The 16,196-nt window shown below is 37.3% G+C and overlaps 1 protein-coding gene across 1 annotated transcript in view; it reads left to right on the forward strand.

Moving 5' to 3' along the window:
* Positions 1-16,196, forward strand: part of LOC147825611 (uncharacterized) — a 163,097-nt gene that overhangs the window by 141,360 nt on the left and 5,541 nt on the right. The gene's annotated exons all lie outside the window — the stretch shown is intronic.

The raw sequence follows: 16,196 nt of genomic DNA on the forward strand, positions 1-16,196 counted from the left end.
TCTAGAAGACTTTTGGTGGAGTTCTTGGGGTCTTCTATATAGAGTATCATGTCATCTGCAAATAATGACAATTTGACTTCTTCATTACCTATCTTTATTCCTTTTATTTCTTTCTCTTGTGTAAACATTGCCATGGCTAATGTTTCCAGAACTATATTAAACAAGAGTGGTGATAGTGGACATCCTTGTCTTGTTCCTGATTTTAGTGTGAAGGATTTCAGTTTTTGACCATTTAGTATGATATTGGCTGTTGGTTTTTCATAGATGGCTTCTATCAGTTTGAGGTAGAGACCATCTATTCCAATTTTTTGGTAGGGTTTTTATCATAAATGCATGTTGGATTTTGTCAAGTGCTTTTTCTGCACCTATGGAGATAATCATATGGTTTTTGTCCTTGGCTCTATTGATATAGTGTATTACCTTGATTGATTTTCATATATTGAACCATCCCTGCATCCCTGGGATGAATCCCACTTGATCAGGGTGTATGATCTTCTTGATGATCTTCTGCATTCTGTTTGCCAGTATCTTATTAAGGATTTTTGCAACTATGTTCATTAGTGAGATTGGCCTATAGTTCTCTTTTTCAGTTGGGTCTTTCTCTGCTTTGGGGATCAAGGTGATGCTTGCTTCCAGGAATGAATTTGGGAGTATTGCTTCCCTTTCAATTTCATTGAAGAGTTTAAACAGTAGTGGCAGCAGTTCCTCTCTAAATGTCTTGTAGAATTCAGCAGTGAAGCCATCAGGGCCCGGGCTTTTCTTAATTGATAAGTTTTTAATTACATTTTCAATTTCATTGGTTGATATTGGGTTGTTCAGAATTTTTAGGTCTTCTTCGTTCAACTTTGGTAATTCATATGTATCTAGGAATCTGTCCATTCTGTGTTGTCCATCTTATTGGCATATAGGTTCTGGAAGTAGGTATTGATGATCATCTGACTTTCTGCTGGGTCTGTTATAATTTCACCCTTTTCATTCCTAATTGCATGGATTTGGGCCTTTTCTTTCCTTTTTCTGACAAGGTTGGCTAAAGGTTTGTCAATTTTGTTGATTCTTTCAAAGAACCAACTCTTGGCTTCATTGATTTTTTGTATCATTCTCTTAGTCTCCATTGCATTGATTTCTCCTCTGATCTTTATAATTTCCTCCCTTGTGTGAGCTTTGGGGTTGTCCTGCTCTTCTTTTTCTAGAAGCTTGAGGTTCAGCATCAGGTTGTTTAATTGGGCTTGTTCTGTTTTCCTAATATGCATATTCACTGCTATGAATTTCCCTCGTAAGACTGCTTTCATTGTGTCCCATAGATTCCAATATGTTGTCTTGTCATTGTCATTTAATTGAAGGAACTGTCTGATTTCTTCTTTAATTTCCTCTGTGACCCATTGGTTATTCAGAAGTGTGTTGTTCAATTTCCATGTGTTTATGAAATTTTTTGAGTTTCTTTTGCAATGGATCTCCAATTTCATCGCACTATGGTCTGATAATATACAGGGGATAACTTCAATTCCTTTGCACTTACTTAAACATGTTGTATGTGTGAGTATGTGGTCTATTTTGGAGAATGACCCATGTGCAGCTGAGAAGAATGTGTATTCTGATTTTGTGGGGTGGAAGACTCTGTAAACATCTGTTAAGTTCATTTGTTCAAGAGTTTGATTGAGTTCTAGTATTTCATTACTTATTTTTTGTCTAGTTGATCTATCTATTTGTGACAATGGGGTGTTGAGGTCCCCCACTACAATTGTATTAGTGCATATATGACTTTTCATGTCCGTTAGTATTTGTTTTATATAGTTGGGTGCACTAGTGTTTGGTGCATAGATATTTATGATTGTCATCTCTTCCTCTTGGATTCTTCCCTTTACAAGGATGTAGTGTCCTTCTTCATCTCTCTTAATCAGTGTTGGTTTGAAATCTACTTGATCTGCCAAGAGGATAGCTACTCCTGCTTTTTTTTGGGTTCCTGTCACGTAGAGCATTGTTTTCCACCCTTTAACTTTCAATCTATGAGTTTCCTTTTGAATTAAGTGTGTTTCTTGTATGCAGCATATTGTTGGATTTTGCTTCTTGACCCATTCTGCCAGTCTATTTCTTTTGATTGGTGAATTGAGACCATTAACATTGATGGTTATAACTGAAACATATTGACTTGTCATTGCCATGACTTTTTCTTTTTGTTGGGTTCTCCCCCTTTACATTTAATTTCTCATCATGCCAGATGGGTTCATTCTGCTTTGGTTCCTGGGGTTGTGATCCTCAATGTGTGTTCCTAGGATATTGTGTAAAATTTTTTGGAGTGCTGGTTTGGTATCCATGAAGTTCCTAAGGTGCTCTTTGTCATGAAAGTATCTTATTTCTCCATCAATTTTGAAAGATAGTTTTGCAGGGTAGATCAATCTGGGTTGGAGGCTGTTTTCTTTTAGGGCTTGGAATATGTCACTCCAAGCTGTTCTTGCCTTGATGGTTTGTGTTGAGAAGTCTGCTGTGATTCTGATGGGCTTTCCTTTGTATGTGATTTGTTTCTTTTCTCTGACTGCTTGGAGAACTTTGTTCTTCTGTTGTGTTTCTGGAATCTTAACAATTATATGCCTATGTGTAGATTTTTTTTGATCAAGGCTATTTGGAGTCCTATATGCCTCACTTATCTGTATGTCAAGCTCTTTTCCCCTGCTTGGGAAGTTTTCTGCCATTATTTCTGTGAAGAGATTTTTTATGTCATCTCCACTCTCTCCTGTTTCTTCATTGAGCCCAGTCTGTCTTATGTTATTCTTCTTTACATCATCTAGCAGCTGCTGGATTGATTTCTCATATTCCCTTATAATTTTGAAGCAATTTTTCTTTTCCTGGTCACTAATTGCAATCTTATCTTCTATATGTGAAATTCTGTCCTCACATTGGCTCATTCTGCTGTGTAGACTTTCAATGGAGTTTTTCATGTCCTGGAAATCTATTTGCATCTGTTTTATAGATTCCATTTGTTTCTTATGTTGAGATTCCATTTGTTTCTTATTTCAGGATTCCATCATGTTCCTGAGGTCCTCTCTAGATTTATTAATCATGTCTTGCACTAGGGGCACAATTTCTCCTGTTATCTGAGAAATTATTTCTGATTTCATTTTTTCCAGATCCCCTTTTGTTGCCAGTTCAGTGGGTCCAGCTGGTTGAGTATCAGAGTGTTCCATCTCATTTCCCTTTGGGGTTGCTGTAGGTGATCTGGAAGTCTGGTTTTGAGACTTATTTACGTGTTTTCTCATTTCGACTGGGGCGGGGGGCTGTTAGCGCCTGCATGGATTACCTCCTCTGAGCTGGGCGAGGTGGGACAGGGGCTGGGAGCATCGGTAGTGATGGTGACCCAAAAGCCCTTTCCTGTGGGCTGGGAGCAGCAGCTGAGATGGTGGCCTGGAAGCCCCTTCCTCTGGACCAGGAGCAGTGGGATGGTGGCTCAGAAGCCCCTACCTCTGGGCCTGGAGTGGTGGGAGGGATGGTGGCCCAAAAGCCCCTTCCTCTGGGCCAGGAGCAGCGGGACAGAAGGTGACCCAAAAGCCCTTTCCTCTGGGCTGGGAGCAGCGGGAGGGATGGTGACTGGGAAGCCCCTTCCTCTGGACCAGGAGCAGTGGGACGGCGGCTCAGAAGCCCCTGCCTCTGGGCTGGGAGCAGCAGGACTCAGTACCTTGGTCTGGTGTTCTGGTGTCCTCTGCGTCTTTGTAGTGTGGAACCAGGTGGCTGCCTGTCTGCAGCGGGGTGATTCGGCATGTTCTGTGTGACTCAGGACCTCGGTAGGGCATGCTTGTATGTAATTATTAGGAGAATACACAATATGTAGACCAAATTCCACATCCATGTATTTCTCTCAAAATTTTCTTTGTCATCACTGAGTGTGTCAGCAGGGATGCTATACATAATATTGCAGGCATGCTGTTAGGAATATTAAAAAGGTTAAGATCTTGAAGCTGAAGAATTATGTGGGGAAAAAGGGATTTGGTATGTACTGTCAGTTTGCCCTCTCTTGTCTTTTAAATCCTTTGATATTCTTGTTGGCAGTGTCCTAGGGGAAACGTGGAACATTCACCTGCTATTGCTCATCAATTTTTTTAAAAAACTTGTTCTTCCAAGGATTTGCTTAACAGATCCTATGATTAATATTAAAGTTTGGACATTTTTTCTTCTTTTTCTAGCATGCACCTTCAGACACCAGGGATTTCAGTGGGTCTTTATTTTGTTGAAAATAGCAACAATCTAAAGGATGCCATTAAGCCAGAATCAGCCTGCAATTCTAATAGTTGTCTAAAATCGGCAATTATCGTTACCTTCAAGGTGATTGTGAAGAAATCAGAAACCATCCATTTCTTAGGTAAAATCAGCAGGCTAACTCTTGTCACATTTATGTCATTATAGTGACAGTATTGCTGTATCATTCTAGTTCAAACAAAGGAATACCTGGAGTAAAAATAGGCATCCTATTAATATAAATTTTCTGCACATAAATTACAGACCACAAAATGATCTGTATCATAGTGAAACTATTGCTCTATCACCCTAGTCCAAGGAAAGGGGTATCTGAAATAAAAATAGGATTGTTATGAATGTAAATTTCCTCACATAAATTTCAGAGCACAAAATGACAAAAACTCGTAAAACTTTTTGTCTTCATTTTACTTTTTAAAGACATATAAATCTATATAAAAAGAGGAACATGTATCCTTATCCTTATAGATAAAATGCAAAAACATAAAATAGTAATTAATAATATTATTTTATAAAATGTATGATAATGAATAACAACATATTTTTAACAGAATAAGACTACAAAGAATCAGGTACATGTTAGAAATTAATTCATAAATTCTTTAACTAAAAAAATGTGTTTGTTTTTAAAGAAAGCACCAGAAGTACCAAGCAGCATACAAGGGGTTATTGAATGTTGCCTAGTTTGATGGAGTAAAACCTGTAGTGTAGAGATTAGGCTTCCCCAGCCTGGAGGACCTGGGAAGTACCTTGCCTGTCCCCAGCCAATGTCTTAGCTTACTAAGGACCTGTACCTGAGCCTGGAGGACTCAGGAACTGAGCACCCCACCTCCAGACTCAAGGCACAAGGTAACAGAGTTGATATCCAACAGTCCAACCTTATTGAAGAAGAGACCCACATCAAGGAGAAGAGTTTTGCTTCAGAACTGAAGTGCTATCCACCCATAGACACCAGGTAGGAGACAGCCTTGGTAGATAGGTTTGGAGAAGGTGAGAGCTAAATAGGGATCTTCTAGGATCCCCTGGGAGGCCCAGGCTCAGATCAGGAAGAAGATGGGGCCTGTATTCTGTTGTGGGAGGCCAGGATCAGAGGGAATAAGTTTCAGAGGCACCAGTCCTGAAAAAGAAGGCATTTGTTCTAGTAGTGTGTTTGAGCTCTGCCACTGCTACCAACATCCACCAGAAATCAGTGCTCTGAATTACTATAGGTAAATATAAGGTGGGCCTAACTGTCTTCAGTAAAATCAGAGTCTTCTTTGGTGAAGAGCTGTTCAAGGGTTTGTCAAAAGCCAGTTGACATTTGATCCGATTGTTGTCACTGAGTTTACTACCATAGAAAGGTAATATAGTATTGGTCAGCAATTTGTTTTCTCTCTATGACAATACCTGGACTGCCTGGGATCAGGGTCATAAACAATACTGTGGCTTACTCCCAAAGAATGAGGCACTGGCCCAAAGAATTTGCAAACCCCAGTTCAAAAAACAAACAAAAACAAACATGAAAAGGCAAGGCAACAGAATGCCTCAAAGAAACTCCCAACTCCAAAATTGGTATGGGGGCAATGAAAGGGAGGAAATCATAAGCTACACAACAGATAGGCCTGAAAGGATACCAGTGGAAAAAAGTTTTATAAGGTGCTTGGTAAATTTAAAGAAGATATAATTAATAACATAATGACTGTAATAAAAACAAATGATCAGTGAGCCTAGAGAAGACCCTAATAAACAACTAGTATAGCTAAAGAAAGATGTAAAACATGAATGCCCAACATAGAAAAGAAAAGGAGTCCATAGGAAAGTTACAAACAAATCCAGGAGATTAAAAACATGATTAAAAGTAGGAGTAGCAGGGCCGGGGATTTAGCTCAGTGGTTCTTCCTCCTGCCTCGCAAGCCCAAGGTCCTGAGTTAGATCCCTGATACCAAAAAAAAGAAAAAAGTAGGGGTAGTGGAAGCAGCCACTGTGAAGAAAGTGTTAGACCCAGAGGACAAGGATGTGATGAATTAATGAGAATTAATGATGAATTAATGAGAGATACTTTATAAACAAGAAGGGAAAATGAAAAATGGATCTAGCAGCTCCTAGATGACCCAAAGAAGTGGGGGGTGATGATTTAGCTCATGCAAGGTCCTGAGTTTGATTCCCGGTCCCCCTCCCCCCCAAATAGTAATTGGAATTAGTGAAAAATTAGAAGACAGCACAAAGAGCATAAAAAACTTGTTTACACAAGTAGTAGCAGAAACCTTTCCAGACATGGAGAATCAAGAGGAAATTAAGGAAGAAATAAGATAGTTCCTACAGTTAAATAACAATGTCAATACAATATACCCAAACTTATGAGACACAATGAAAGCAGCCCTTTAAGGGAAGAGTAGCAGTGAATATACACATCAGAAAAATAGAATAAACCCAAATAAATAATCTAATGATGCATCTCAAAGTCTTAGAAAAACAAAAACAATCCAAACCCAGAGCTTGTACACAGAAGGAAATTATAAAGACCAAAGCAGAAATTAATGAAATGGAGACTAAAAAACAATACAAAGTATCAATGAATTAAAGAGCTGGTTATTCAAAGGGATAATTAAAATAAATAAACTCTTACCCAATCTTACCAACAAAAGGAAAGAAATGATCTAATTTTCTGGATTTCAGCAGGGCCTGTTGTGATTTCACCTTTTTCATTTCCAATTGCATCAATTTCATCATTTCTTTCCTTTTGTTGTTAAGATTTGGTAAGATTTTTTTCTGAGAATACTTTCAGCAAAATTACTTTTAGTATATACTTGATTTTTTTGTAGTAAATCCAGATTTGATCAGCCAATCTTAGAGGTTCTAAAAACGACTAGTACACAAGAAAAAAAATGTACTACAAATCCCAGAAAATAATGGGAACCTAAAGGATCATGATTTTTTTCAACCATTTTATTTTCCTGATTTTAAAGAGGGTTTTTTTTGCTACATGAAAATAATTTGGAGGCATTTGCCCTACAGCTGCATTTTGTACTTCTACAATATCTACCCTCAAGTACTTAATTTTCCTTATAGTGAAAGATGTTCTGGAAAAGAAATCCATGAATAACTTTTCCATAAGACATTAATTCATACAATTTTATTTAAAACACCTTCACTTCCTGGCTAGAGGACAGGCACTGAATATTTTCAAAAGTTAGGCAAAAAGTTGTCATGAATTCTTTGGATTTGGGGATATCTATGATGGTGAGAGTTAATTACAAGGTACGTAAAGATTCTTGAGATTAATTGTTGTGTTTATCTAAATATCAGTTCTCTTTCTAGGTATTTCTGTAGCCCTTGGCAACTCTAAAGATTTCTGTGTGATGTTGATCTCAGCAAATGGTCATTCATTCTTTTTGACTAACAAAATTTTCAAGTACGTTGCAGTGAGAGGGAAGCAAAGGGAAAAGACTTTCCCATTTTCTTTTATTCCCTTCTCTTCATCAGGATCTGGGCCTTTGGAAAGAAGGTTAGGTAGTATTTTCCCTAGGTGAATTGTGGGGTGTTACTTTTACCTATAGGTTCTTGCTCCGTGTAGCCAGTCAGCTGCCCGAAGAGCTTATCGTAACTGTTGGGAGGAGTATGTGAAGGCTACGGTCTCAAACTCTTGCCAGTCTTGAAGTCGTTCAGTCTAAATTTAGTGAATTCAACAAATCATTGATTCATCTGTTTGGTCTCCAATCACTCCATGTCTTATTTCCTGAATACCCTGAACATGTTGTGTACTCAGTCCCAATCATCTTTGTGCTTAACTTTTAGATCATAGCCTTGTCAATTGTATAATCTGATCATTTAGTACAAGAAATTTCTCTTGGTTGCAATCAAGACACTGATTTTGGATAACTTAAGCAGAAAAATAGTTCATTTTGAAGGATATCCAGCAGCTTGCAGAATGGAAAGAAGCCTAGAGAATAAGGCTTGGAATTACGGTCTAAGTGGGTGAGTGTGGGCAAGTTGTGTGCCATAGCCAAGGTCATACAACAAAAGATGTCTGGTTAGCATTTTACAAATAGAACTTGTCCTAATTGCTGCTGGACATTGAACCCTATCATCACTTCTGCAAATAACGTGCAGCTGCTCCTCTGCTTTGTGTCTCTTGCTTTCTGGCCCACATGGGACCCTTAAGGTATCTGCAACAACCAGATGCTAAGTCTTAACACCTCTCTCCATGATGTCATCAATGACATGCTCTCCTCTTACGTGACAAGATGGCCAGAGTTCTTACAGACTAAATGGTGGAAAAGAGCCAGAGAGTAGATATAATACTACGGAAAGAGACTCAATGTATTACAGCTGGTTGTACCAGGTAAAGCAGACTGATTTGGGTGTTTCTGCTCAGTAGGATCCAGCGTTTTCCTAGTCATTGCTTGCATGGTGTGTTCCAGGGGCTGAATCAACTTGTTCTAGCTAAACAGGCTATGTCTGAAATAGCAGGTGAAAGTACAGTCACCAACCACCATATTAAACACACGATAACCAGCTATTAGTCTTCAAAGTCTATCTACTCCCTGCACACAGTAGGGATTACCATCTCAGTGGTATAGGGGGAAGAGATGTAACTCTCAAACCTACTAGATATCCAAAACACGAGTTCATGTTCTCTAAAATTAAAGAATGAATTCTAGGAACAATGGAAGTTAAGAGTAGGAAAATTTATTGAAACATAGCTTCTGTCTAAGAGAAACAGAAGGGGGACTGGAAAGTGGGTTGCCTGCTCACCCAACTTCTCAAAGGTGTTTTATGGGACAAAGCCATGAGGTGAAGTGGGTTCAATGTGGGACAAAACTAGTCAACTAGTAAGATTACAAGTACAGTCACTTAGGTAATATTGATCCAATGAGAAATCATAAGGTGGACAAAACTATGAACAACCAATAAGATTATGACAAGTATAGTTGCTTAGGTAATATTGATTAAATGGAGATCCAATGAGGAACCAAGTCACAAAGCAAGCATACAAGAAATGAGCAAGGATTTTTGGTGGAAAGGGGTGAGTCAGGGATCTTTCTTGGAAGATCTTTGTCCCCCACCCAGGTGATTGATATAAATCACTGTTATTCATCCTTCATGGGTGTGGTAGTTTCTCTCCTTTACAGTTCTGGCCTTCAGTGAATGTGTCTTCATTGTCCTCCATGTTGGCTCCTTGATTGTCCTCCATGTTGGCTCCTCATGGGCTGGCTCTGTCTAACTGCCTACAAGGTATCTAAATAACTTACCTATCTGCAATATCAGGACTTTCATGCTGTCATCTGTCATTAATCTTCGTCATTTTTTCAGGGATGTGGCCTTACTTTGATTAGTATGTTGGTAACAAGAGGATGATGATGTAAGGGCTTCTACATGGTTCTTCCTACCAAAATAACCCTATCCCATAGTTCAGAAGGATTTCTTCTTAGGAATGTCTCTAGTCACTCTGCAGATGAGCTCTGAGGAAAATAGTGATTGGGCTTCCTGTGAGGTAGACTGAGTCACAACTTTATAACCAGAGCTCCAGAAACCTCCACCTTGCTAGACTACAGTGTTATGTGCTCAGCATTAGTGTTGACTCAGAGCCAGTGCCCCAAAATTCATCAGAGTCCTGTCCTTTCTCCAATGGCCATGTCTACTAAATGTCCACAAGTTCCTTTCAAGGAGGTAGGACAGAAAATTCATGAACTATACTTATGACATTACTGAAGATACGTAAAACATTTCTTAATGCTCTACGTCACTTGAAGGTTGACTTTAAAAATATTGTAAGGTAGAACCATTAAGTTTGAACTACTGAGTTCCTAATTATTTGTGTGGGTTGACTGGCATTTCCATTTATCTTGGCCAATCTTCTTTTTAAGTAGTTCTTAACATGGGATTTAATTTTAGCCTAGAAAAGATAGGAAGTATATACTTAATTCTTCCCCTCTTGCAAATAGGCTGGTGGCCTTTACCTTTTGGAGAAGAGGTGCTTTCCATTCCTAGAAAATGAGTAAGAAATTGGAAGTGAGGAGATAGACACTGCCATGCTGTTCTGTGATTGGACTCTTTTTTTTTTTTTTTTTTTTTGGTACCAGGTATTAAACTCGGGACCTTGCACTTGCAAAGCAGGCACTGGAACCACTGAGCTAAATGCCCAGTCCAACTGTGATGGACTCTTGAGTTGCAGCTGTGCAGTATTGATTTATTCTTTTATTTTACTTCTCTGCATAGTCTAAAGCCTGATAGTGGAGAGGCAATATTGCTATAAATGGCTAAGCACTTGACCAGACTGGCTGGCTTTGAACACCAGTTCTGCTGTGTATTATCTGTGTGACATCAGACAAGTCTTTTGATGTTTCAACCCCTGTTTCTTCATCAACCCTGTTTCTTCATCTGTAAAGTGAAGGAAATAATATGTGTACTAAGGCTTATATGACTGTAACAGATACAATTGTTATACATAGCAAGCATTTATTATCAGCCAAGTTTTAAAAAAAGTTTATTAAAAAATCTAAACATGGAAACTAAGAGTAAGTAATGGCAAAGGTAATGTTTTTAACTTACAAATTGGATTACTGTTGCTATTGGTTTCTATAAGCTTGTCTATTTGGCATATATTTCTTAAGTGAGCAAGGAACCATGTTATCCATGGCTACAGGTTACTACTTGTTAATTGGTAGAGGACAGAGAATAGTGGAAAGCTTTATTGGTAAAGCACTAAGCATACACAAGTTGTTCCTTTTTATCTCCTCCATTGGAATTTCTCTGTACCCTGAATTCCTCAATGCACTGAATTTTAACTTGTGTAAAATCTGCAAACACTAAGTTAGTTTTTTTCAATAGAAATGCAACATAAGCTACAAATGTCACATCTATAATTTTAAAATTTCAGTAATCTTATAAAGTAAAATGAATGAGATTAAATTAGTTTAATAAAGTATTTTATTTAATCAAACATATTCAAAATATCATTTTAACATATATTTATATATTATCACTGATGACCTAACTTACATTTTTTTTTCCAGTACTGGGGATCAAACTCAGGACCTTGTGCTTGTGAGGCAGGCAAGGCACCACTGAGATACATCCTGGCCCTTACATTCTTTTTTTTACCTAAGTCTTTGGAGTCCAGTGTGTGTTAGTTACTAATTCCAACAGTTGGCCATGAATTCTGCATTAAACAGCTTCAGACTGTTCTTAGATCCTTACCTGGAAGGGGAAGCACAGAAAAAGATAGAATAAATTGAAACTACTTAAAAGTGCATTTTCACTATGTGCTTTTTATAAAACCCATCCAAAATAAACATTAGAAAGAGTGTGTGGATTGGTTGTTCTCAGAAGTTTAAGTAGCAGTTAACAATTTTTAGGAAAAAATTGAATTGAAGAAACTTAAAGGAAGGTTTTATCTTATTATTATTGGTTGGGAGAAAAATCATAGCTATTTAGTGATGTTGAAGTAAGTTTGTTGAAATAGTTAACTTCAAAGTATAGTTGTGTTAAATTATCTGCAATAGTGAAATCTTTCCACCTGAAACATTTTTGTCAGAACTGGGTATTTGTACTTGCTGGATAAGAGAAATTATAAATTTTCTTTTGTAGTTGGGCATATGTACCAATATCTCTTTTTTTCTTTAAACTACCTATGTGGACATCTAGGATACAAAGGCAGTTGTGTGAAGATGAAAGTGTTGCCTTCTCTCATCACTTGTTGCCTCCTGCTTCATGCCATCATCATCTGTGAGGTTGTTATCCATATGGTTGATGACCCAAGTCAGCAGGTCATCTGAAACTTTTACAGATTATCAGTAATTTAGTTTATTATAAGTCACATAGACTATGTTTATGTCATGCCTTTACATATGAAAAAATTATAAGTAATTTATTAGGCAATTGAATTTTCAGATCACCTTCATTAAGGATTCACATGAGATTAATATATTTTTAAATTTTGCCTGAATTTATTATGGATATTTTCACATATATATATATATTTGTCTATACAAAAATAGAGAATACTATGTTGATAACTTTAGCTCTTTAACCACAATGAATACCAGATATTAAATTTCTTTTTCATTTATAATTCTATTCCCTATTATCTAGGAGCCCAATTTCAAAATTATTGACGACCCATAAGGAATTTTAATATCTTTAATTAAACAGCATATTATACCTAAAACTTAATAATTTTAATATCATATAACATCTCATGTTCATATTTTCACATTTGTCCTTTTTGTCTTTAAAAGAATCAGGATACAGTCAAGATATATATATATTGCATGTGGTTGCTAAATTTAAAAAATCTCTTTTAATCCATAGACTCTCTCTCCTTCCTTCCCTCCTTTGCCCCATCTTGTATTATAATTGTTGAGGAAGCTAGGACGATTATTCCATAGAGTTCCTTATAGTCTGGAGTTTGCTAATGTTTGTTGTCTTGTAAACCCTGTCTTTCTTGTAGGTCAGGTGGGAGTTACCACAAAATTCAAGGTGTGTCAAGAATACTGTATAAGACCTGCTGTATATTTTCATTTAAACTGTATATGTGTGGCTCTTTGTTTTTGAGATGTTAACACTGCTTTGATCCATCATTTCATGAAGGATTATAAAATAGTGATATTCTAATTGTCAATCAATTTATTAGCTAAAATATCTCTATATAAAAACATCTCTATCAACAATTTGGTTTTTTTAAGTTGTATTTGTACAGGAAACATATCTGGTTATTTTACTCTTTTAGTTTTCAGAATGAATTGGTTCCCTTAGGTATCTTTCAAAGGTAAATAACTTTTTTAGTATCATTATAATTCCTGGATTTAACGACGTTTGATGTATTTCAGTCCATTCTATTTATTTCTCTTTTTGAAGCTCCACTTCTAACCAGCAGAAGCCTCTTTAAGTTGGCTCTGAGCCTTTTTAATATGACTGCAGTAGACTTTGATAATTTCCTTGCTTTGTGGAATGTCACATTGTTCCAGGCTTATGTTATATTTCTCTGGTTTGGGACTTGAATCAACTATTCCACAAGGAGTGCTGGTTTATTGAACTGAGCCTTTTAGAGACTATACATGGATACCTCAAGCTTTGACCTTAAGGAATTTTGAGTCTGGAGTTTGTGTTAGGGCAATTAATGAAAATAATTCCAGTCTCAGGAGCTTCCTATAATCCATGTTTAGCTCTGTCTTACATACAGGGAAGGTCTTCCATGCAGTGATTTAGGAACCCAGAATCATTTTTTCTTACTTCTATAAAAACCTGCAGTGTCTCACTATCCTCTTCTTTCAGCTGAAAGGTGTAAAAAGGAAAGGTGGAGAGACATTGATTTTTTAAACTATTTTGTACTAGAAGTGTATTTTATTAATGAGAATTAATCACGTGGCCCATCTCAAAGCAACATGATAGGGAGCATGTCCCTGGCCAGGGGACTATGCCCTATAGGACCAAAGCACACATGATTGTTGGATGCTGCACTGTCACTGCCAGAGACCAGTTCTTTTGCCACCCAAACACATGTGCTTTCCCCATTCTCCTCCAAACAGACAATCCAAAGTCTCATTACTGCATTCAGCTAGTGTCTTCTATCTCCCAGAATAGACAGTGATAGAGTATAGACAAGATAACCACATACGTGTCCACATTTGAAGTAGTTATTCAAGACTATGCCATCCTTTAATAAATTATAAATCATTTGCATTCTGTTTCCTACTTTTGTGAGTTGAAGGTAACTTTGGAAATTCAGAGGTATTTTTGTTTATTTATGCTTGAACTCTTTTTGTTTTGTTTTTTGGAAAAACGCTTGATTTCTTTAGCAGTACAATTTTCTACTTTGGTATTATTCTGATCTGTATTCTTACAGTTAGTTCCTTATAGCAGTAATCTCACCCAAAAGGCTGTCCATGTATAACTACGAAAACTTATTATTTTCTTTGCTCCCTTGTTCATTGGCACTCTCTCATTTATGGGTGCCTATGATGAGCCTACCTGAAGTAGTAGAGGGAAGTCCAAATTTTTAATCTGATTTTTGGCCAAGTATACTGGTGCCTTTGTCCCTCACAGCCTTTCTCAGGCTTCTGTCTTATAGTCTTGGGTACTCAGCTTTACCACTCCTACAAGTCCCTACATTTTTGTACTTCTTCATCCCATTCTTTTTCTCTTATAATTTTGATGAAGTCCATCTCTTTCTTTTAAAACTTTGCTAAATACTATTAGTAACAACCCAAATGCACAAAACGTGCAGGCCCAGCAAGTGCATGTTTGCCTTTGGAGTTACTGCAGCAGGTCAGCCATTCCAGCCACCTCCTCCCCACTGGTGCCAGCCATTTCTAGATCTGTCCCTCACAGTCGTCTCCTTGCTTCCTGCTGCCTGGCTGCTAGGCCGGTTTTAGACGTTTGTTATGGCAGCTCCTTGTCTGAAAGTACTAGTTTCTGTATTCCTTAGGATAATGCTAGAGGCTATAATACTCACCAAATGAGGAAATTTTTGGAACTAAAAAAAGAAGTTCACAGCTCAGTACTACATCTACATCTTTTCATGTTAGGAATCAGGAACCAAGACTAGAAGAGGCTGTGGTTTCTACAGAGACACACAGCTACCTATAGAAGACCTCAGTTTCAATGGGCCTTGGTGATCTTGGGTTCTTCAGGCCTTTGATTGGCTCTAGCATGTGGCCTAATAAACATTTTTCAAGCTGTGCAGAAATGTGTAAGTTTAACTCTATAGGATATCATTACAATGTAGACAGAAGGAGAAGAAAATAAAATTTGTGACATAAGAATGAAAAGTGATTAGTACACTTGATGAGATTCAACTCTTCTGCCAACCAAAGAAATGTAGGTTAAGACATAGCATAACATTTTTCTCTTGTCATTTTGGCAAATATTACAAGATCGATGCTAACTTCTTTTGGTGAAGGTGCAAGTAAACACACATTCTTCTGCACTATAGAGGGATATTTAGATTGATAATGAATGACGGAGTCTTAAGTAATGTTACTTTCACTGCTTATCTGAATCCTCTTACTGTGTCTTAAACTTATAAACCATTGAAAGTTGAAGGCATTTTTGTGAGTCAGAAGAATCAATATTAAACATAATTCAAGGATGATTATAAAGGACTAATGTTGCCGAGGAATCCCTCACTTCAAGAGGAATATGTGTTCTCACTTATTTGGCCAGAGAAATTTGGATAAAGGACCATGACAAATCCAGAGAATTTATATGAGTGATCGATACAAGCTTATTTTAACATTACCCACATTACCTTACCCTATAATTATTACTTTCAATTAATTGGAGTATTAACCATGTCATTATGAAAATGCTATTGGCTGGAGCCTGGGCCTGGCTTTAATTCCAACATCATCTTTTGAGTATCAAGTTCCCTAAAATAACATCCTCATGTCACAGGGGTGGGGACAGGGAAGGCAGGAGCCACTTACAGTAGCTCTCGTGATCTCATTCTACAGACTCTCCAATTCTTCTTTCATTATACTGCTTCCTAAAATTTTTAATTTTTGCCCCTAAGAAAAATCTGTTTAGATCATTCCTTTTTCTGTCCCTTGAACTAATGATTTCAGGTGTCTGCATCAACATTAAACAAAATGAAATAATAGGTAGAGATAAGCAGACATACTCAGTATGTCATGACAGTCTTAAGGTAACATTAACTTCAGTATAAAGATTTAAAATACCACAAAATAAGGTATGAGTTTTAAAAATCTAGTTCCTTTTCTAAAACCTTATATTTTAGTAGCTGAAAGAATAAGGGTCTTGATATTATTGTATGAGTTAGAATATGAAGAGTTGAGAAGCTACTATGTTAGGATAAGATTTGATGAAAAAGGACTTCAGTAGAGTGTATCTGGGCATCTTTCTTTTCCTGTTCTTTTCTTTTTTGGTGGTACTAGGGATTGAACCCAGGGCCTCACACATGCTAGGCAAATGTACTACTACTGAGCTACACCCCAGCCCTTTTTATTTTGAGA

The sequence above is a fragment of the Heterocephalus glaber genome, unplaced genomic scaffold (assembly GCF_053883595.1).
Source record: "Heterocephalus glaber isolate CG9 unplaced genomic scaffold, H.glaber_assembly_v1.0 deba00001497, whole genome shotgun sequence".
Taxonomy (NCBI): domain Eukaryota; kingdom Metazoa; phylum Chordata; class Mammalia; order Rodentia; family Bathyergidae; genus Heterocephalus; species Heterocephalus glaber.